Consider the following 23,629-nt stretch of genomic DNA (forward strand, 5'->3'; position numbering starts at 1 on the left):
AGGCTGCAAAAGGGAGATACAGAGACAAAGTAGAGGTTCATAGGGGAGACCGCGACAACAGACGAGTGTGGCAGGGTCTCCGGACCATCACATACTTTCATAAACAAACACACACCTCAACCATCACAGATTCCTCACTGGTGGAAGACTTAAACACCTTTTATGCCCGTTTCGAGGTTAGCACTGATTATGCTAATGCCGTTAGCATTGCTAGCTTAGCAAGTAACGCTAATGCTACAATGGTGTGCAACCTGACCAGTGAGGACCGCCCTCTCACCAGTTCAGAGTCAGATGTGAGAAAAGCTCTGAAACAGGTAAATAGCAGGAAGGCAGCTGGTCCTGATGGCCAGCTGATTTACTTTATTCTATTATTTTATAATTTGTTACTTTATTTATTTTTTTATTGTTTGTTTTCTCTTTATCTTTAATTTTAATATTTTATTTTTATATATTTATATAAAATATATATATAAAATATATATATATATATATATATATATATATATATATATATATATATATATATATATATATATATATATATATGACTGATCTTCGAGGACGCTCCCCGGGGGATGAGATCCCGGGCTGGGCTGGGCAAAGTGGGAACCCCACGAGCAAAGGGAAAGTACCTATCCAGGGAGTGACGTCACCGCCAGTCTCCGGTGGTGTTCTCCGCCCAATCTAACGAAAACCGCAGTAAGTGAGAATTTTCAGTTTCATTGTTAGTTTATAAAAAATTCGAGGATTTTTTTTTCTTTTTTGAGTGTTAAATATCCGCCAGTGTCCGCCCGCCGGATGATCTCTGTTATACGATAGGGATATAGTGCGATATCGCCTACAGAAGGTCCATAAGGTGGGGATACTGCGGTATCGCCCACGCGAGATAGGACTTAGCCTAGCGGCCGTCAGTCTGGCCAGAGATCCAGCTGGGCAGAAGCGCACTGATTAGACGTAATACAGTGTTGGCTAGCTCCGGAGCGGCAGAGATATCCGATAGGGGCGGGGGGAACTGTTGCTACGTTGGTATGCAGAGCGGATCTAAATTTTGAGGACCTTTTTTGACGTGTTTAATTGATTTGGGATTTTACATATGGGTTTTTGGTCCCGATTATTATCTTAATTTACTTTACTTTTAATATATTGTTTACTTTACTTTTTACATTTTATGTTATTTTAATATTTTATATCTTTAATTTCTTTTTACATTTTCCTTTTGTCTTATCTACTTTTTATGTTTCTTTTTATTTATACTGTAAAGCACTTTGAGCTGCATGTATGTATGAAAGGTGCTATACAAATAAAGATTATTATTATTATTATTATTATCCCTGGGAGGGTATTAAAATCTTGCGCTGATCAGCTGGCCCCTGTGTTTACCACCATCTTCAATCTATACCTGGCCCATTCTGTCATCCCGAGATGCCTCAAAAAATCTACAATTATCCCTGTTCCCAAGAAGACCAACCCAGCCTGTCTGAATGACTACCGCCCAGTGGCTCTCACCTCTGTGATCATGAAGTACTTTGAAAAGCTGATGAAGGACTTCATCTGTTCATCCCTCCCCCCTACACTGGACCCACTTCAGTTCGCCTATCGCAGCAACAGGAGTACTGATGATGCCATTGCATTCATTCTCCACACTATCCTCACCCATCTTGACAATGGAAAAGGGAACTATACATGCCTACTGTTTGTGGACTACAGCTCGGCGTTCAATACTATTGTTCCCTCAAGGCTGGTCATGAAACTCTGTGATCTGGGGCTGAACCACTCATTGTGTTCCTGGGTACAGTGCTTCCTGACTAACAGACCTCAATTGGTCATGATGTGAAATTTTACAACCAGCCCAAAAACCCTCAGTATCGGCGCCCCCCAAGGATGTGTATTGAGCCCACTCCTGTACTCACAGTACACCCACGACTGTACAGCCACCCACAGCTCCAACACCATTGTGAAATTTGCGGATGATACAGTGGTGGTAGGCCTAATCTTCAGCAATTATGAGAAGGTCTACCTGTGTGAGGTGGAACAACTGTCATCATGGTGTGGAGTAAACAACCTGGAAATGAACGTATCTAAGACCAAGGAGATGGTAGTTGACTTTAGGGAGAAGAGGAGGTACACACCTCTCCAGATCAATGACACTCCAGTTGAGAACGTGAGTAGCTACAAGAACCTCTGAGTCCACATCTCTGAGGACCTGACATGGTCCACACACATCTCCACCCAGATAAAGAAGGCGAGGCAGCGCTTGTACCATCTCAGAAGGCTGAAGAAATTCAAGATCTCCACAGTGCTGCTGAACTCTTCTTTTCTGCCACCATTGGGTCTGTTCTTTTTGGTAACATCACTACCTGGTTTGGTAACTGCAACGCCCAGGACAAGAAAGACCTCCAAAGAGTAATACGCTGCTCTGAGCGCATCACCAGGACTGTACTGCCAAAACCTCAGGACATTTACTGCAGGTGGTGCAGAGCATCTGGCAAACGCATTAGTAAGGACATTCACCACCCAAACCATAGTCTGGTTGTATGGTTACCCTCAGGGAAACAGCTACGCTCCATCAGGGCCAGAACTGAGAGGCTGGGGAGGAGCCTTTACCCTCAGATCATTCGGACACTAAACACACCGGATACACTAAACACACAAAACAGACACACAACCACCTTATCAAACACTCAGTCACTTTATCAGTCACACAGTCACTTATAGATTCATTTATATGTATATGGTAGATTATTTATTCTCTTTTTACTTCTATAGTTTATATTTGATATCTTATAAATACTGTAAATTGTAAATTACTTAATTGCTAATTTATCTATATATTTAATGTCACGTCTGGCTCCGCCCCCTCTCTGTCTGTCTAGCCCAGCTCCTCCTCACCTGGTCTTCAGTTCTGTTCCACCTCTCATTTTGTTTCATTGATGTCAGCTGTCGCTTGTTGAGTGTTCGTTAAGGTTTGTATTTAGTCTTTGTGTTTCGGGTATTTGGTGTGGGTCAATGTTTGTTTGGAAATCAGAGTCTTGTAGTGCATGTGGTTTATGTTTCCATCTGGTTCTTGTGAGTTCTACCGTTTGTATGTTGATGTCTAAGTTAAGTTTCGGTTGTGCTACTGTTTGGTTATATTCCTCTGTGTGATAGTTGCTGTGTGTAATTCGTTCTAGTGTCAGTGTGTAAGGTTCGCTTTTGTTTTATTCACGTTTCCCTTTGGGTGTTCGGTTTGCCTGGTGTTGTACACGGTTAGTTGTGATTGTGTTTAGTTCTAGTAGCTTACGTGTTCTGTGTTTCCTGGTTTAGGGTGTCGTATAGTATTCTTATGGTCTTCGTTTCCGTATTGCCTCATCGTATGTTTTGGTTCTTTGTATGTATTCATCCTGATGTGCTTTGTGTAATACAGTTGTCCTTTCGTGAGTATCTGTAGTCTGTTTGTCGGTGCTTTATTAGCATGCCACGTAAGAACAAAGCGCTCCGTGCGAGTACAACATGGTTAGCCAGTATGGCTTACTCCAGTGGCTTTGAGTCCCGCTCTCTAGCGCCAGTGCGTCCGCCCCCTGATCATGGCACCACCCCGACGTTACATTTAACTGTAAATTGTAATTCTCTTTTTACTGCTGCATAGTCTAGGAACTGTCACATATTCATTTCACTGTGTATCTTGTATCGCCACAATTTATACATGTGACAAATAAAGAATCTTACATCTTAAGTGCCGGCTTGCAAGAGCAATACGTTTGACACACGTATTGCAACATCATGTCAACATGAACTTTGACAATGCAGATAAAGTGGAAAACGGAATTTGTCACCTTATAAACCAGTGGTGTCAAACATATGGCCCCTGCGGAATAAACCTGCATTATTAATGAGGAATAAACTCCATTTTATTGAAAATCTGTTCCTACATTGTCCACTAGGGGCGTGTTTTAGTCAGTTCTATCACTTTACCCGCTTTTTCTCTTGACCCTGACACCCTCTTAAGTGAAATGTCTGTCAAAAAAGAGAAAAGTGGACACAAAGTGTCGGATATTTCAAGAAAAATGAAAATCCATATGTTCAGAATTGCTTCCCAGATGTGGAAAATGTCACTGTGATCAGTTTTCATGCATAATGCACTAAAATAAATGTTTAACTGAGTAAAAGTGTTGTTGAAACTGCACATCATTTTCTTAAAAAGACAAAGTAAAAGTAAAAAGTTCTTCATAATATATTTAGTAAAAGAACAATTCATTTATATAAAGATTTTTATAATTTACTTATTTGCACTAATACAAAGAAAAAAAGACTTATTGTTAGTTCCATGTAATTTTGGAATGAGTTTACTGGTCTGCCCCCTTGAGATCCGTAAGTTGTATGCAGCCTCCAGACCAAAATGAATTTTACACCCCTGTTATAAACAAATCCTATTTACACAGTTATTTGAAAGTCTATTGACGATTCTACTGAACTAATTCATTTATCATTGGCGTTACTGTTCCAGATGTGATTGGTTTAGTGTTAAAAGCTTCTTCTATCTTATGTAATCATTTTGATTTGAAAATAATTTGGTTTGAAAGGTGCTTGTAACAGGATATCAGGCATATTTTCAAATATCTATATAAAAATCTTACAATTAATGCAAAATGTAACTTATGAGACTTTTCTGAGTTGTTACAACAGAAAGCTTAAGTTCAAACAGGAATTGTCAAACAGAACTACAAATAGGCAGAGAACACAGTACATGCAGGACACCGTTTTGATGAATTTTATGGCATTTCACATTACAGTGAATAGACTATTGCTCACAAAGGTACATCTACATAAAGGGGGAAATAGATCCCCCACAGAACAAGTAAGACCTGGGTTGAATGAAATCTTGCAGTCTCTCACGCCCCTTAGAGGTAGACAGGGGTACAAGCTCCCTGTTTAGAAGGAAGAGATCCAAAATGGCTGCTAACATATTATGTCTCAGTTTGTTTAACCCCTCTTTATAGAGGTGTTGTTGCTTATGTCCTGTATCATATATGGAGTATTTCTAGGTCTTCAGAGGCTGTGTGCCTTGTTCTCTGGTGTTGTGCTGTGAGACGGCAGTTAGCCGTGCGGGGGAGGAACTAGTGGTGCGACCGAGCGGGGGAGGGTATGTCAGGAGAGACAAAGGAGGGCGGTTACGTCACCACACAAGCCTCCAATCCAAGCAGCCAGTACGCCGTCTACTCCCCATATTTCCCACAATACACCTTGGCAGACTAAGGCAAAGAGAATTAAACCACTAATACTCACTAGTACTAGTATTTTAGAAATGTGAAACATTATATTTCTTATCTCCATGAATATGCTAATTTTTTTGGCCTATTCTGCTGCAATTTTGAGCCTAATATTCATTTTTTCCACATTTCAGAGACAAGACACATAGTCCAAATCCCCAGGATTTATACGGGACGTTCAGATGTCTTGTTTGTGCTTGCTACGGCAGCACATATACTAAAATTGGAACGATACAGAGAAGATTAGCATGGCCCCTGCGCAAGGATGACACGCAAAATCGTGAAGCGTCCAATATTTTGGCCCCTGGGGGCCCCCTGGGGCCAATAGAGCCATCAGAACTCCTATAGAAGGCTCAAAGAGCCACAGGTACTTATCCATTGTTAATTACACATTATTATTATTATTATTATTATTTTGGCCCCTGGGGGCCCCCTGGGGCCAATAGTCATCAAAACTCCCCTAGGAGCCACAGATAATTTTAACAAATAAATGCACTTAAAAAACAAAACAAAAGGCAAAAAAAGTTTGCAAAACATATAGACTTTTCAATCACAATATGCATAAAACATGTCAAAATTCATACAAATGTGCCAAAAAGTTCTATTTCATATTTTTGTTTGGAATCTCTTAACTGAAGTTATTTTAATTCTTGTCATTTTCATTAGTGGATATCTGCCATCTAGTGGTCATGAAGTCAAACTGCTGCTTAGACGCATCTGACACTATTTTCCCTACTGTGGAGAGACTGTGGTAAAGAGTAAACACCATCACACTTATAGGAGAGACCGACATAGAGAGAGTAAACACCATCAAACTCAGTATTCATATCACCCACCAGATCTCACCATACAGCACACCTTATATTACACATGCATTGCACATAATACACCTTATATTACACATATTGTATTTATTAACACATCTATGTGATTTACCATTGTAGCTAGCTTTAATTTTACATTTTTGCATGATTTAGTGTTACATTTATTATTTATTTACAGTTTTAAAGGCCTTTATTGCTTGTTAAGTAAATAATTGTTTAGGTGTCTGTCAGAACTGCACACTGGAATAAGCGAGGCTTTGACTGGGCACATCACCCAGTTCATCAGTCTCCATGGGCATTCCAATGACATTTATTTAGCCATGATCAGTGGTTACTTAAATGAAGTTGGGGGGGGAATCATTGGTAGAGAACTTTGACACTACAGATAAAGTGGAAAACAGGGAATTTGTCACCTTATAAACCAGTGGTGTCAAACATATGGCCCCTGCGGAATAAACCTGCATTATTAAAGAGGAATAAACTCCATTTTATTGAAAATCTGCAGTTCCTACATTGTCCACTAGGGGCGTGTTTTAGTCAGTTCTATCACTTTACCTGCTTTTTCTGTTTCATTTATATAAAGATTTTTATAATTTACTTATTTGCACTAATACAAAGAAAAAAAGACTTATTGTTAGTTCCATGTAATTTTGGAATGAGTTTACTGGTCTGCCCCCTTGAGATCCGTAAGTTGTATGCAGCCTCCAGACCAAAATGAATTTTACACCCCTGTTATAAACAAATCCTATTTACACAGTTATTTGAAAGTCTATTGACGATTCTACTGAACTAATTCATTTATCATTGGCGTTACTGTTCCAGATGTGATTGGTTTAGTGTTAAAAGCTTCTTCTATCTTATGTAATCATTTTGATTTGAAAATAATTTGGTTTGAAAGGTGCTTGTAACAGGATATCAGGCATATTTTCAAATATCTATATAAAAATCTTACAATTAATGCAAAATGTAACTTATGAGACTTTTCTGAGTTGTTACAACAGAAAGCTTAAGTTCAAACAGGAATTGTCAAACAGAACTACAAATAGGCAGAGAACACAGTACATGCAGGACACCGTTTTGATGAATTTTATGGCATTTCACATTACAGTGAATAGACTATTGCTCACAAAGGTACATCTACATAAAGGGGGAAATAGATCCCCCACAGAACAAGTAAGACCTGGGTTGAATGAAATCTTGCAGTCTCTCACGCCCCTTAGAGGTAGACAGGGGTACAAGCTCCCTGTTTAGAAGGAAGAGATCCAAAATGGCTGCTAACATATTATGTCTCAGTTTGTTTAACCCCTCTTTATAGAGGTGTTGTTGCTTATGTCCTGTATCATATATGGAGTATTTCTAGGTCTTCAGAGGCTGTGTGCCTTGTTCTCTGGTGTTGTGCTGTGAGACGGCAGTTAGCCGTGCGGGGGAGGAACTAGTGGTGCGACCGAGCGGGGGAGGGTATGTCAGGAGAGACAAAGGAGGGCGGTTACGTCACCACACAAGCCTCCAATCCAAGCAGCCAGTACGCCGTCTACTCCCCATATTTCCCACAATACACCTTGGCAGACTAAGGCAAAGAGAATTAAACCACTAATACTCACTAGTACTAGTATTTTAGAAATGTGAAACATTATATTTCTTATCTCCATGAATATGCTAATTTTTTTGGCCTATTCTGCTGCAATTTTGAGCCTAATATTCATTTTTTCCACATTTCAGAGACAAGACACATAGTCCAAATCCCCAGGATTTATACGGGACGTTCAGATGTCTTGTTTGTGCTTGCTACGGCAGCACATATACTAAAATTGGAACGATACAGAGAAGATTAGCATGGCCCCTGCGCAAGGATGACACGCAAAATCGTGAAGCGTCCAATATTTTGGCCCCTGGGGGCCCCCTGGGGCCAATAGAGCCATCAGAACTCCTATAGAAGGCTCAAAGAGCCACAGGTACTTATCCATTGTTAATTACACATTATTATTATTATTATTATTATTTTGGCCCCTGGGGGCCCCCTGGGGCCAATAGTCATCAAAACTCCCCTAGGAGCCACAGATAATTTTAACAAATAAATGCACTTAAAAAACAAAACAAAAGGCAAAAAAAGTTTGCAAAACATATAGACTTTTCAATCACAATATGCATAAAACATGTCAAAATTCATACAAATGTGCCAAAAAGTTCTATTTCATATTTTTGTTTGGAATCTCTTAACTGAAGTTATTTTAATTCTTGTCATTTTCATTAGTGGATATCTGCCATCTAGTGGTCATGAAGTCAAACTGCTGCTTAGACGCATCTGACACTATTTTCCCTACTGTGGAGAGACTGTGGTAAAGAGTAAACACCATCACACTTATAGGAGAGACCGACATAGAGAGAGTAAACACCATCAAACTCAGTATTCATATCACCCACCAGATCTCACCATACAGCACACCTTATATTACACATGCATTGCACATAATACACCTTATATTACACATATTGTATTTATTAACACACCTATGTGATTTACCATTGTAGCTAGCTTTAATTTTACATTTTTGCATGATTTAGTGTTACATTTATTATTTATTTACAGTTTTAAAGGCCTTTATTGCTTGTTAAGTAAATAATTGTTTAGGTGTCTGTCAGAACTGCACACTGGAATAAGCGAGGCTTTGACTGGGCACATCACCCAGTTCATCAGTCTCCATGGGCATTCCAATGACATTTATTTAGCCATGATCAGTGGTTACTTAAATGAAGTTGGGGGGGGAATCATTGGTAGAGAACTTTGACACTACAGATAAAGTGGAAAACAGGGAATTTGTCACCTTATAAACCAGTGGTGTCAAACATATGGCCCCTGCGGAATAAACCTGCATTATTAAAGAGGAATAAACTCCATTTTATTGAAAATCTGCAGTTCCTACATTGTCCACTAGGGGCGTGTTTTAGTCAGTTCTATCACTTTACCTGCTTTTTCTGTTTCATTTATATAAAGATTTTTATAATTTACTTATTTGCACTAATACAAAGAAAAAAAGACTTATTGTTAGTTCCATGTAATTTTGGAATGAGTTTACTGGTCTGCCCCCTTGAGATCCGTAAGTTGTATGCAGCCTCCAGACCAAAATGAATTTTACACCCCTGTTATAAACAAATCCTATTTACACAGTTATTTGAAAGTCTATTGACGATTCTACTGAACTAATTCATTTATCATTGGCGTTACTGTTCCAGATGTGATTGGTTTAGTGTTAAAAGCTTCTTCTATCTTATGTAATCATTTTGATTTGAAAATAATTTGGTTTGAAAGGTGCTTGTAACAGGATATCAGGCATATTTTCAAATATCTATATAAAAATCTTACAATTAATGCAAAATGTAACTTATGAGACTTTTCTGAGTTGTTACAACAGAAAGCTTAAGTTCAAACAGGAATTGTCAAACAGAACTACAAATAGGCAGAGAACACAGTACATGCAGGACACCGTTTTGATGAATTTTTTGGCATTTCACATTACAGTGAATAGACTATTGCTCACAAAGGTACATCTACATAAAGGGGGAAATAGATCCCCCACAGAACAAGTAAGACCTGGGTTGAATGAAATCTTGCAGTCTCACGCCCCTTAGAGGTAGACAGGGGTACAAGCTCCCTGTTTAGAAGGAAGAGATCCAAAATGGCTGCTAACATATTATGTCTCAGTTTGTTTAACCCCTCTTTATAGAGGTGTTGTTGCTTATGTCCTGTATCATATATGGAGTATTTCTAGGTCTTCAGAGGCTGTGTGCCTTGTTCTCTGGTGTTGTGCTGTGAGACGGCAGTTAGCCGTGCGGGGGAGGAACTAGTGGTGCGACCGAGCGGGGGAGGGTATGTCAGGAGAGACAAAGGAGGGCGGTTACGTCACCACACAAGCCTCCAATCCAAGCAGCCAGTACGCCGTCTACTCCCCATATTTCCCACAATACACCTTGGCAGACTAAGGCAAAGAGAATTAAACCACTAATACTCACTAGTACTAGTATTTTAGAAATGTGAAACATTATATTTCTTATCTCCATGAATATGCTAATTTTTTTGGCCTATTCTGCTGGAATTTTGAGCCTAATATTCATTTTTTCCACATTTCAGAGACAAGACACATAGTCCAAATCCCCAGGATTTATACGGGACGTTCAGATGTCTTGTTTGTGCTTGCTACGGCAGCACATATACTAAAATTGGAACGATACAGAGAAGATTAGCATGGCCCCTGCGCAAGGATGACACGCAAAATCGTGAAGCGTCCAATATTTTGGCCCCTGGGGGCCCCCTGGGGCCAATAGAGCCATCAGAACTCCTATAGAAGGCTCAAAGAGCCACAGGTACTTATCCATTGTTAATTACACATTATTATTATTATTATTATTATTTTGGCCCCTGGGGGCCCCCTGGGGCCAATAGTCATCAAAACTCCTCTAGGAGCCACAGATAATTTTAACAAATAAATGCACTTAAAAAACAAAACAAAAGGCAAAAAAAGTTTGCAAAACATATAGACTTTTCAATCACAATATGCATAAAACATGTCAAAATTCATACAAATGTGCCAAAAAGTTCTATTTCATATTTTTGTTTGGAATCTCTTAACTGAAGTTATTTTAATTCTTGTCATTTTCATTAGTGGATATCTGCCATCTAGTGGTCATGAAGTCAAACTGCTGCTTAGACGCATCTGACACTATTTTCCCTACTGTGGAGAGACTGTGGTAAAGAGTAAACACCATCACACTTATAGGAGAGACCGACATAGAGAGAGTAAACACCATCAAACTCAGTATTCATATCACCCACCAGATCTCACCATACAGCACACCTTATATTACACATGCATTGCACATAATACACCTTATATTACACATATTGTATTTATTAACACATCTATGTGATTTACCATTGTAGCTAGCTTTAATTTTACATTTTTGCATGATTTAGTGTTACATTTATTATTTATTTACAGTTTTAAAGGCCTTTATTGCTTGTTAAGTAAATAATTGTTTAGGTGTCTGTCAGAACTGCACACTGGAATAAGCGAGGCTTTGACTGGGCACATCACCCAGTTCATCAGTCTCCATGGGCATTCCAATGACATTTATTTAGCCATGATCAGTGGTTACTTAAATGAAGTTGGGGGGAAAAATTCACTGCTGGAGAGTTGGCGCCACCTAGTGAGTATCAAGAGAAATTAGATGTGCATTTCCTGAAGGAAATACATAGTGCTTGAAAAGATATGCAAGTCTGTGTGTGTGTGTGTGTGTGTGTGTAGTGGGTTTGACAGATGTGTGTGTGAGAAGAGTGTATGTATGTTTGTGTGTGTGTCTGTGTGGAATGAGTATGGGAGAGATGCACAGTATGTGTGCGCGCGTGCGTGTGTGGCGGAGGGGGAGAGACATTCAAAAATAACTCACTCTCACTGCCTCTGTGAGTGGGGAACAGTGGCGTGCACACAAACATCAGGTGGTGCTAAAGCACCACCAACTCTGCCCTTTATCAACGAAAGTACCTTTTTGAAACTTCGTTTATTATTATTATTATTATTATTATCATTTTACTGAGGTCGGTTTGAAATGATCTTTTGAAAACCTGAGCGATTAAAAACAATGCCCTGAAATGCGCCACCACCTCACACACACCCGAACTCTCTATTCCTTTGTCACACCAGATGCGTTACAGCAGCAGTTCAGTTCAGCGAGTGGAAGGAAGCGTCTTCAGCACAGCACACACGCTCACAGATAGACTTCTTCTCCCGTCCCCACCAGCCAGGTCACATACACACAGAGTTGTATAGTAACGAAGTAGAACTACTTCACTACTGTACTTAAGTACTAAAATGCTGTATCTGTACTTTACTGGAGTATTATTTTTTTCTCCTACTTCCACTTTTACTTCACTACATATTTTCCATCAGTTTAATACTTTTACTCCGATATATTTTTTACGTGCTGTATAGTTACTCGTTACAATTATAAACATGTTAACTGGCGCTGTCACCGGGTCAAGCGATCAGGCTGACTTATGAGAAAACTGCGCATGCTCCGGTCGCGTCTCGTTTACTCTGCTGCTGCCTTCACTGAACACTTGAGCTTCGTAATCTAGGTTCACTTGACACGTCGTGACTGCCGCAAGGGTCCGCGCGGCAAAAATGACGCAATCGCGATGGCTCCGCCCATGCGCGTTGACCACGCGCGTGGTCGCGTCGCGAGGTCGTGCAACTCTCGATTTTTGTGCGTGTGAAGTTACAAGGTGGAATTTATGCACTTGTACGGCACTTTGAAGGTCCATTTTCGGTATTTTCCAGCACCTTCAGCTTAATTTACATATTTATACAAATACACATATACTCGAAATTATTCCAAATAATTCGCTTTTTATCTCATTAAAAGAGATGGTACCGTGTTTGGTAACAGCAGAAGAGCAGCATAAGTGCTGCATAACAAGCTTGTTGGCGTTTTAATGTACATATATTGGCACCTTCCACACCTTTAACATGGAGTGATCGTGGCGGTGAGGGTGAGGATGGAGACCACCCTGGCCCTACCTAGAGACAGTGTTTGAGGAAGGAGACCACCCCACATCAATGTAAGTTATAAATATAACGCACAGAAGACACAGTTAGGTTTGATATCTTAGCTAACTAACCTAATTATGTTCATGACTGCTGCAGTATTAACATTAGCTGGCAATCATAAAGGCGATGTCATGCCGAGTTGTGTTTTTAGCAACAGTAAGCCGTGTCTCTTTTCATGCTGATTAATCATGTGCCCATTTTTGTAGTGTAGTGTTTTTATAGGGTAAGGGCATTTATTGAGGGTAAACGCAGGGCAATAGGCTCACCCTTAAAATCCGACGGATGGATTTTATGTCCAAAATACACCTAGTTTTCTCAGCTAAATTAAGTTGAACTTGTACTTCTGCGTCAAACCTACGAGGTAGAGGGACATAGGTTATCTGTTTTTTGTGTACGAAGTGTTAACCCCAGTTTTGTAAGTTGCTACTTGTTTATACATACAGACCACTTGTATTTGTCTTTGATTTGTAAGTGATATAGAAAAATAATTGATAATCAAACTTTGACGGCTTTCTTTAATTAATTATAAACATAGTACTTGTACTTTTTACTTTCAGTACTTGAGTAATAAGTTTTAGAATAAACTACTTGCAATACTTAAGTACAAAAAATGCTGAATACTTCTGTACTTCCACTTAAGTAAAGTTTTTAAAGAACACTTCAACTTCTACTCAAGTAAATTTTTTTATAGAGTACTTGTACTTTTACTCAAGTATGGGTCTCTAATACTTTATACAACACTGCATACACATCAAGTCAAATCGTACCGTTTGCCCTCTAAGCCCAACGTGAAATCATTTTGTTGTGCAGTAAAATGTCTCATACAGCACCAAACTACTAAGCATTTTAGCCGATGGTCACCTGATAAACTAGTCGCACTAGCCCAAATCAATGATAGATAACGTGAGGACGACCACATACAAATAATTAAGGTAGAGTTTGCAAATCTATTAAGCTGAACGTCTTCTGTTGTATAGGTTTTGTTAGGCAACATAAATTAACACATTCATTTGTGAAAGAAGAAACGGGAAGTTCCCCATTACCTGTGAAAAATGCCCATCTGCATTCATGTAATGACTATTGCAAAATATATGCAACAAGGCCTGCAGACAGTGGAGGGTAAACAGAAGTTAACTGAAGGACATGACTGATTGGATATGAATTATATCAGTTGGCTGTGTGACTTTTTTCCATTGAAAACTCACGTTTAGAGAATGTGACAAATAAAAGTCCACCCCACCCCCCCCCGAGCACTTGCCCCCCAAAATGTCTATGCACGCCACTGGTGGGGAAGCCTTGTTTTAGTGTGATTTGCACCATCCGAACAAATGGTCGTAATTCTGGATACAACTTGTCGCTTAACCAAAGAGATCGCGTGAAATATGACCCCTTGCTGATGATTTTGATGTATTTTTGTGTGGTTTGACCCCAAAATGACTGATTTATGACAAGTTAAACACAGAGGCATATTGTGAAAAAGCCAATTCTGATTCTGAGAAATTTATATGGGGGCCAATGGGCCACTTTTCTGTGTCTAGTGCCAAACAAATGCTCATAATTCAAAAAATATTTAATCAAATGATTGCAGACATGTGAACAAGTCACTAAGTTGCAAGTAACAAGTCTCAAGTCTTCACAATCAAGCAGACATGTGAACAAGTCACTAAGTTGCAAGTAACAAGTAAGTCTCAAGTCTTCACAATCAAGTCTCGAGTCAAGTCCCAAGTCAATACAGTCAAGTCTCAAGTCAAGTCCCAAGTCAATACAAGCGAGTCTCGAGTCAAGTCCCAAGTCTTAAACTTCAAGTCCTAGTCATGTCACCAGATGTAATTTCAATATATAACACAATTGATACCGTTGATTAGTAGTAGGCTATATTAAGTTAGTCAGACTAACTAACGTTAGGCGTTTGAGTGTTTCGGTTCGCTTGAGTGAGATGTCGTCGCAATTGTCGTCACCTAAAATAAGGATTTCAAGTCTTTTCAAGTCTTAAAGCTCAAGTCCGATTCCAAATCCAAGTCAGTAAAGGTAAGTCTAAAGCCTGGTTTATACTTGACGCGCCGCGAGCGGCGCGAGGGTATGGAGCTATTATAGTGTCACCAGAACCTGAACCTGAAATCATTATTACTTGAAAAAACAGTTTGTAAAATCCTCGCAGGTATGCAAAAATTCGAGTTAAAATTCAGGTTCAGGTTGAAATTCAGGTTCGGGTCGCAATTCAGGTTCGGGTCGCAATTCAGGTTCGGGTCAAAATTCAGGTTCGGGTCGTAATTCAGGTTCAGGTCGAAATTCAGGTTCGGGTTGTAATTCAGGTTCAGGTCGAAATTCAGGTTCGGGTTGAAATTCAGGTTCAGGTTGAAATGCGGTTCATCCGGGATACGTAGGATGAGCAAACAAACTCAGAGCTAATCGAACTGCATCTGGCCAATCACAAAACATATCAGAGGTCATTAAGAGGCGCGTCTTTCTGCTAAATTTCCTGTAAGAGTGCGGTCCCTGTTTGGCGTGTAAGTAGCATGTAAGCAGCACGAAAGGGACCACTGTGCCACCCAGAAATGGCACCTTGTGGCAGCTGCCACATAATCGTGGCACTTAGTGTGACCAGTGCTGCGTGACTGTGGTCTCCGTTGTCCAGAAACGCCGCCTGCCTCTGCTGACAGACATCTAAAGACTCTTGGGTGACTCTGCGTATCGGCCACTCGCTTAAAATCATCCCGACGAGCTCCGAATCGCCATTTGTTGAAATGAAGATGGTTCATAACTTTTGTTTAAAAATTATGTTGAGTGAAATACTAGCCGACATCCAGCTAGACAGCTCTATATTACTAGTTCAGAATACTGTTTAGCGATAACGTCGAATTAAGATTATAGGAGGGTACGTGAATCTACAGTGGTAGACCGTTAACGACAGCACTAAATTTAAAGGGTTTATTATTATAGATGTATGGTTATCAGTGAATGTTCCTACACGCCATCAGCGTCATTTAAACCTCTGCGAGCGAATGGCATCGCATTTAGTATTTGTGCAATTTGTAGTATATTTCGCTTTGTATTGGTTTATATTGTTAGTCTAGATTGTCAGCCGAGCGGCTCCCGACATAATCGTTAAACAGCATCCTGAACTCGTAGTTTGGAGCTGTCGGTCAGCTCCGAATCGTTCACCCAACATAAATTAACAAACAAAAAATATAAACCATCTTCATTTCCACGAATCCTACAAATGCGATGCCACTCGCTCGCAGTGGTTTAAATGACGCTGATGGCGTGATGAACGTTCACTGATGAACAATCTGTAATAAATCTGTTTTATGTTGTGACGTGGGGGTGAAGTGTTATCAGTGGGAGGACACTTGATAAGAGCATTTTATATAAGGGGTTTCACATTTAACATTAAATAAACTACGTTAATATAATAGAAGACACACGGACAGCACGATCATGATGAAGCATGACTAAACTAGACGACACCACAAACCACTACAGCGACACAACACGGATTGTAAATGACAGCCTTATATTTATTTATTTGTTTATTATTGAATATTTGATTATTCTGCTACCTCCTGTTATCGCTGAACTAAACTTTCGGCACGAGACTTTCAGCGCGAGTTCTTCTGTGCGCGTTCGATGTACGTTGCTCCAGAGTTTGAAAAAACACAAGAACAAACGAATTACTTGTTATATTCCTTGTTGACACTTGTGGAAGATATTTTACTGTAGTTGGCTTCGTTTTTTTGTGTTGTTGTATGTCAAATGTAAAACAAAGTTCAAACTTAGCGCCCTTGGAAGCAGAAGGAGGTAGGAAGAAAAATTGTATTAATCCAAAAGAGTGATTTATTTAATTTGAAACGAAGGGAGATGTGATTGTTGTTTTGTTTTCAGTAAGAGCTGCGGCTCATAACATAAAGTTGAGTTCATGTGCAAGTTTGCTAGGAGTGACGCATTTAAAGTTTGGACCCTGTTCTACACATTATCTATGAGGTATGGTGCTAGGGCATTTGTGTTTATTTTTTATTTTTTGCCACATTTTGTAGTTTTCACGGTGTCAAATGTCGGTGGCGAAAGGAGGAGAGAATAAAGATACACCAGTCGAAGCTCCGAGCATTGTTTGTGTGATTAATCCAAGTGGTCCGCTACACGGATGACTAAAGCGAACATACCAGAGAACAAGTACAGATAAACACGAAAACACTCAAACTTACCCATGCACAGTGGCGTGCACAATTAGACCCCAACTCTGCCCTTTATCAACGAAAGTGCCCTTTTGAAACTTCGTTTTTTATTATTATCATTTTACTGAGGTCGGTTTGAAATGATCTTTTGAAAACCTGAGCGATTAAAAACAATGCCCTGAAATGCGCCACCACCTCGCACACACCCGACCTCTCTATTCCTTTGTCACACCAGATGCGCTGCAGCAGCAGTTCAGTTCAGCGAGTGGAAGGAAGCGTCTTCAGCACAGCACACACGCTCACAGATAGACTTCTTCTCCCGTCCCCACCAGCCAGGTCACATACACATCAAGTCAAATCGTACCGTTTGTCCTCTAAGCCCAACGTGAAATCATTTTGTTGTGCAGTAAAATGTCTCATACAGCACCAAACTACTAAGCATTTTTAGCCGATGGTCACCTGATAAACTAGTCGCACTAGCCCAAATCAGTGATAGATAACGTGAGGACGACCACATACAAATAATTAAGGTAGAGTTTGCAAATCTATTAAGCTGAACGTCTTCTGTTGTATAGGTTTTTTTAGGCAACATAAATTAACACATTCATTTGTGAAAGAAGAAACGGGAAGTTCCCCATTACCTGTGAAAAATGTCCATCTGCATTCGTGTAATGACAACAGTCAGTAGCCTATAACTCATTCTCGTACTTTTTGGTCTTTTTACTGTCTTAATTGTAAGCCTATATTGATTTACTAATTGCAAAATATATGCAACAATGCCTGCAGACAGTGGAGGGTAAACAGAAGTTAACTGAAGGACAATGACTATAGTTAATATTGGATATGGATTTTATCAGTTGGCGGTGTGACTTTTTCCATTGAAAACTCACGTTTAGAGAATGTTACTAATAAAAGTCAAATTTCATTCAACATGCGCTTGTAATTTTTTTATAATGAATTGTTCCACGTGCGCTAAAAAGTGCCCCCCCCCTTCCCCCCAGCACTTGCCCCCCAAAATGTCTGTGCACGCCACTGCCCATGCACACACCACATGCTCTCATACAGAACACATACTCTTTAACGATAATGTCGAATTTAGATTAGTGGTAGACAATGAGTGGCAGTAGCCGCTCTGTGGTTGATGGCTGATGCTGCGGTGTTACGTGAACTGTGGATTTTGGGGAGGTTGTTTTCTCTTTCGGTTAATTTTGGTTTAACAGGTGGATTGCCTCGGTACGGGTGGATTATGTCGGCCAATCGAAGATCGTGATTTGGATGAGGGGGAGGATATTCGGCTTCATAATCTGCACGACGGAGTTGCTGGAAGTTGCCGGGAGGCGACGCGAGCATTTATTGCCTTTACGGTTGTGTGTGACTTTTGAGAAACTGTAGCTCATGATTCTCATGTGAGAGGTGAGGGTTTGTGCGATAGCTTTTGTCATGAATAGCGTTGTGAAAATCGCCACCATGGAGTAAGAACGTAGTAGCATGTGCACAATTATATAGACACCCATGCAGGGATATTTTATAAGAAACACCAGTATAGAGGCGGGCACCGTGTATGTATATTTGTTTGAGATTATCGTCGTAGATATATTTTCTTTATTTATGTTAGTAAGGTGTGAGTCTTGCTTTGTTAACTTAGTGTAGTATATTTTGTTTGTTTCTTTTCTTTGGTGCCGTCTACTGCTCCTTTCCTTGGTTGGTTTATGGTCAATCGTGTATTTTTGTACGTACGTGTCTGTTCAGTGTTTTGCTGCGTAGAAAAGGCTCTTCTACCCATTACCACTCTGCAGTAAAGCGTTTTCTTACGTATCCGTCTGGTTTTCGCGTTCTTCTTTAATTTCATCTTGTCCACTACGCACATGCTACTACCCCACACCCCAAACCTAGACCCATGACATCGTGGGGTCGTAACAGACGTAATCTAGACTAACAATATAAACCAATACAAAGCGAAATATACTACAAATTGCACAAATACTAAATGCGATGCCATTCGCTCGCAGAGGTTTAAATGACGCTGATGGCGTGTAGGAACATTCACTGATAACCATACATCTATAATAATAAACCCTTTAAATTTAGTGCTGTCGTTAACGGTCTACCACTGTAGATTCACGTACCCTCCTATAATCTTAATTCGACGTTATCGCTAAACAGTATTCTGAACTAGTAATATAGAGCTGTCTAGCTGGATGTCGGCTAGTATTTCACTCAACATAATTTTTAAACAAAAGTTATGAACCATCTTCATTTCAACAAATGGCGATTCGGAGCTCGTCGGGATGATTTTAAGCGAGTGGCCGATACGCAGAGTCACCCAAGAGTCTTTAGATGTCTGTCAGCAGAGGCAGGCGGCGTTTCTGGACAACGGAGACCACAGTCACGCAGCACTGGTCACACTAAGTGCCACGATTATGTGGCAGCTGCCACAAGGTGCCATTTCTGGGTGGCACAGTGGTCCCTTTCGTGCTGCTTACATGCTACTTACACGCCAAACAGGGACCGCACTCTTACAGGAAATTTAGCAGAAAGACGCGCCTCTTAATGACCTCTGATATGTTTTGTGATTGGCCAGATGCAGTTCGATTAGCTCTGAGTTTGTTTGCTCATCCTACGTATCCCGGATGAACCGCATTTCAACCTGAACCTGAATTTCAACCCGAACCTGAATTTCGACCTGAACCTGAATTACAACCCGAACCTGAATTTCGACCCGAACCTGAATTACGACCCGAACCTGAATTGCGACCCGAACCTGAATTGCGACCCGAACCTGAATTTCGACCTGAACCTGAATTTTAACTCGAATTTTTGCATACCTGCGAGGATTTTACAGACTGTTTTTTCAAGTAATAATGATTTCAGGTTCAGGTTCTGGTGACACTATAATAGCTCCATACGAGGGTCCGCGCGGCGAAAATGACGTAATCGCTGTGGCTCCGCCCGTGCGCGAGGTCGTGCACCTCTCGAATTTTGTAACTTCGCGCGCGCGCCGCGCTTCAGCGCGATAGACAAAGTCATGTTTGCCGGGTTCATACACCTATACAAGGTGGAATTAAAGCACTTGTACGTCACTTTAAAGGTCCATTTCAATATTTCCCAGCACGTTAAACTTAATTAAGTTAAATATTTATACATATACTCGAAATGAATCGAAATAATTCGCTTTTTTATCACATTATTTAATGGTTGTTTATTTTCAAAACGCCCAGACGTCTAAAGCCTGGTTTATACTCGACGCGCCGCGAGCGGCGCGAGGGTCCGCGCGGCGAAAATGACGTAATCGCGGTGGCTCCGCCCGTGCGCGAGGGCCTCGCGCGCTGTCGCGGCGCGAGGTCGTGCACCTCTCGAATTTTGTAACTTCGCGCGCGCGCCGCGCTTCAGCGCGATGGACAAAGTCATGTTTGCCGGGTTCATACACCTATACAAGGTGGAATTAAAGCACTTGTACGTCACTTTAAAGGTACATTTCAATATTTTCCAGCACGTTAAACTTAATTAGGTTAAATATTTATACATATACTCGAAATGAATCGAAATAATTCGCTTTTTTATCACATTATTTAATGGTTGTTTATTTTCAAAACGCCCAATCTTAACGTCTTCACGTTCTCTCATGTTTCGTCCTGGAATTACAAGAGGCTCGTATTTGTTAACGTAATTTCAACATTTTCAAGTACTTTAGCCTAAATTCCAGCACTTTTCAAACCTGAAACACAAAGCAACATTAAAATGCGTCAGGTAAATGTTCATTCCCCTTTTTTTAGGGGTGTTTCTTTATACTACCACATATAGTTTCGGACAACATTGCAAAGCCATATTTATGTTTGATACCTAATGTATATATACGGTCTCTGGTCAGGTAAAATGTTCTTTCACCGGTTTTGCAGGGGTTTTTTATTCTCCACTGCCACCTATCGCCATCTATCGTTTCGGAGAACACTGCAGCGACGCTCGCGAAAGTATAAACGCCTACACCGCTCGCGCAGGGTCGCGCGAGGTGGGCGGAGCCGCGCGCTACAGTCACTCGCGAAAGTATAAACCAGGCTTAACGTCTTCACGTTCTCTCATGTTTCGTCCTGGAATTACAAGAGGCTCGTATTTGTTAACGTATCGTTTAGGACAACACTGCAAAGCCATATTTACGTTTGATGCCTGATGTGTATATATACGGTCTCTGGTCAGGTAAAAATGTTCTTTCATCGGTTTTGCATGGGTTTTTTATTCTCCACTGCCACCTATCGCCACCTATCGTTTCGGAGAACACTGCAGCGACGCTCGCGACGTTCGCGACACCGCTCGCGCAGGGTCGCGCGAGGTGGGCGGAGCCGCGCGCTACGGTCGCTCGCGAAAGTATAAACCAGGCTTAAGTCAACTCGCAAGTATGTTGTCGAGTCAAGTCACAAGTCATCAGTTTAGTGACTCGAGTCGGACTCGAGTCCAAGTTATGTGACTCGAGTCCACGTTAAGCGGCAGAAATTTGGTTTAGACTTCCTTGACATTTGATAATTTTGTCCGGACTTATTAAAACCCTCCTTTAACCAGTTTAAGCAGTTGGTGAGCCTGTGGTGAGCCCTTGCTGCCTCACCGGTCTCTGGGCGCTCTCTACTCCTCCTCGCGGTGTCGTTAGTGTCCGTGGTCGTGAAATGACACGTTCATTTACTCCACCACGTGTAGTCGCCGCTGTCTCCACCTGCTTCTTGCTGACAAACTAAACGACGTGTCCTGTGTCTCCCGTAACTGGACAGTCTGGTAGCTCAAACCAACCACCCTGCGACGCTCACCGCCGTGTTTTAACGGCTCTGCTACGAGCGGCACCGTTACATCCTTCATAACGCCCGTTCGTCCGTGATTCTTATCGCAACGCAGCACCACGTACAAAATACAACAACTATTTACTATAGGCCTGGAAATCACTAGCGCCACCTTGAGGAAAATCTGCGTTGCTGTGGGTAAGATTAAAAATGCGGGTAAACTGTTTTGATTTTTCATTACACTGCTGCTTTCACAGTCATTTTTTATATTGTAAAACACTAAAACTAAATTTTAAAAGAATAAAAACGATGTTTAACCTCTTATAAATTGTTTATTACTGTATAAACAAACCACAGTGACAAAAATACATTTTTGTTTCAGCTGCTAAAATATTGGCACTCCGATGAAACTGAAATTGGGTAATACAGAAAAAATAATATAGAAGCAAACAAAAACTCAGTCATAACTGCACAGATTAAAATATCAACCATCAAGCAATACAAAACATACTTATTATTATCAGCTAGGGAGTGCAGGGGAGACCAATATTTATTACAGAAATACCTCCAGCCCAAATGCTAAAATTAAAATAAACAAAAGCCAAGGGAAGACAAGGGATTATGTAGATGAGTTTATGCTAAACGGCCCTTGTTGTATTTTCCTCCTCAATACGCTCCCACACACACAAACCCACCCTCGCACTCTCACTCACACACACTCGTGCCTCTCAATCAGCAACAAAACCTTTTAACATTCAACTCAAAAATAATTTGAGTCAAGTCTGGCTAAACTTTGGTAGGACCAGAGGTGACGGGACCAGGCAGCTCTGTCTCAGAGACTCTCCACACCCCCATAACTCTGTGTTGGTCAGGCCTCATAACTGTTGGTCAGGCCTCATAACTCTGTGTTGGTCAGGCCTCATAACTCTGCGTTGGTCAGGCCTCATAACTGTGCTGGTCAGGCCTCATAACTGTGTTGGTCAGGCCTCATAACTCTTTCTGTTGGCACACCAACCATAGCACCTCAAGTCATTTCAGAGAATTTCTCAGCTTCCAAACCGAAGCTTTTACATCAACAAATTTACAGATACCAACACACACTTCTGATTAGGGCCCAACTCTCTCTCTCTCTCTCACACACACACACACACACACACACACTTACAGAAGGTCCCCCTGGCGTATGTCATGAAGCAGACTTTCAGGAAGATACATGAACCCAAAGTGAGGGTCCTCCAACAGGAAGGGCTCCTGCCACCATGCTTCCACTGGACTGGATTAACGAGAACTCCTACATCCAGCTTTAAGTAAACAAACATGGTCTTTACAACCCAATTAAAAAGACACAAATGGTGACCAGAACACAAACAGTGAGCAGAAAGGCAGATGTTTGATTTCAATCTGGTGTTCCTCTCCGTCTCAGACATCTTCTCACCAGGTTCTCCATCTCCATCACGGACGCAGGCAGCTGTGAACATCAACGTTCAGACCCACCAGAGGCCTGGCAGCTCCTCACTGACGATCCCAGTGTAAACAATTCCAACTGTAAATGTGTTTGTGTAAGACCAAAGCTAATCTCCCCCCTGGACTCCATCAGTGGGTGTCAGGAAGGGGAATGTCCTCAATGTCCTGGACATCAGCATGATCTGTCCCTCACCACCGTTCAGCACCACGCTCCTTAACCAGCCCAACACACGCTTACACAGTGACAACTGCACACGCATTACAAAGACAGTAGAAAAGAGACAGAACAGAAGATCTTAAGGTAACAGTCTAACTATTTATACCTCCCTGCTCCCCGAGACCCGACTCTACCTGTAAGCTGATACGTGCGTGTACAAACTCCACAAACATACATTTTCCCCCATATACCTGCACATAAATAAACAAATAACAGCGTTTCTTAAACATGGAGTGGTGTGTACTGCACAGTGTACAGTGACGTCAGCTACACTTTGGCGCTAAGAGGAAAAATATAATTCAAATGGAAGAGTCTCGCAAAGAACGTTGAAGGATCCTCATCAG

At 40.9% G+C, this 23,629-nt stretch overlaps 1 protein-coding gene and 3 non-coding genes across 4 annotated transcripts in view; 3 read left to right on the forward strand and 1 right to left on the reverse strand.

The window, feature by feature from the left end:
* The first annotated feature begins 5,439 nt into the window (after positions 1-5,439).
* Positions 5,440-5,546, forward strand: LOC143487485 (U6 spliceosomal RNA). The gene has a single exon (XR_013124271.1). It is a non-coding gene; the product is annotated as a U6 spliceosomal RNA (small nuclear RNA).
* Positions 5,547-7,848: 2,302 nt separating this feature from the next.
* Positions 7,849-7,955, forward strand: LOC143487486 (U6 spliceosomal RNA). The gene has a single exon (XR_013124272.1). It is a non-coding gene; the product is annotated as a U6 spliceosomal RNA (small nuclear RNA).
* A 2,300-nt stretch (positions 7,956-10,255) lies between these two features.
* On the forward strand, positions 10,256-10,362 carry LOC143487487 (U6 spliceosomal RNA). The gene has a single exon (XR_013124273.1). It is a non-coding gene; the product is annotated as a U6 spliceosomal RNA (small nuclear RNA).
* Positions 10,363-21,923: 11,561 nt separating this feature from the next.
* The window catches only part of nup188 (nucleoporin 188), a 42,120-nt gene continuing 40,414 nt past the window's right edge, over positions 21,924-23,629 (reverse strand). Inside the window, exon 43 of the mRNA XM_076986290.1 lies at positions 21,924-23,629. This exon is cut by the window's right edge and continues 396 nt beyond it. The gene's annotated coding sequence lies outside the window, so the exon portion shown is untranslated.

This window comes from Brachyhypopomus gauderio, unplaced genomic scaffold (assembly GCF_052324685.1).
Source record: "Brachyhypopomus gauderio isolate BG-103 unplaced genomic scaffold, BGAUD_0.2 sc46, whole genome shotgun sequence".
Taxonomy (NCBI): Eukaryota; Metazoa; Chordata; class Actinopteri; order Gymnotiformes; family Hypopomidae; genus Brachyhypopomus; species Brachyhypopomus gauderio.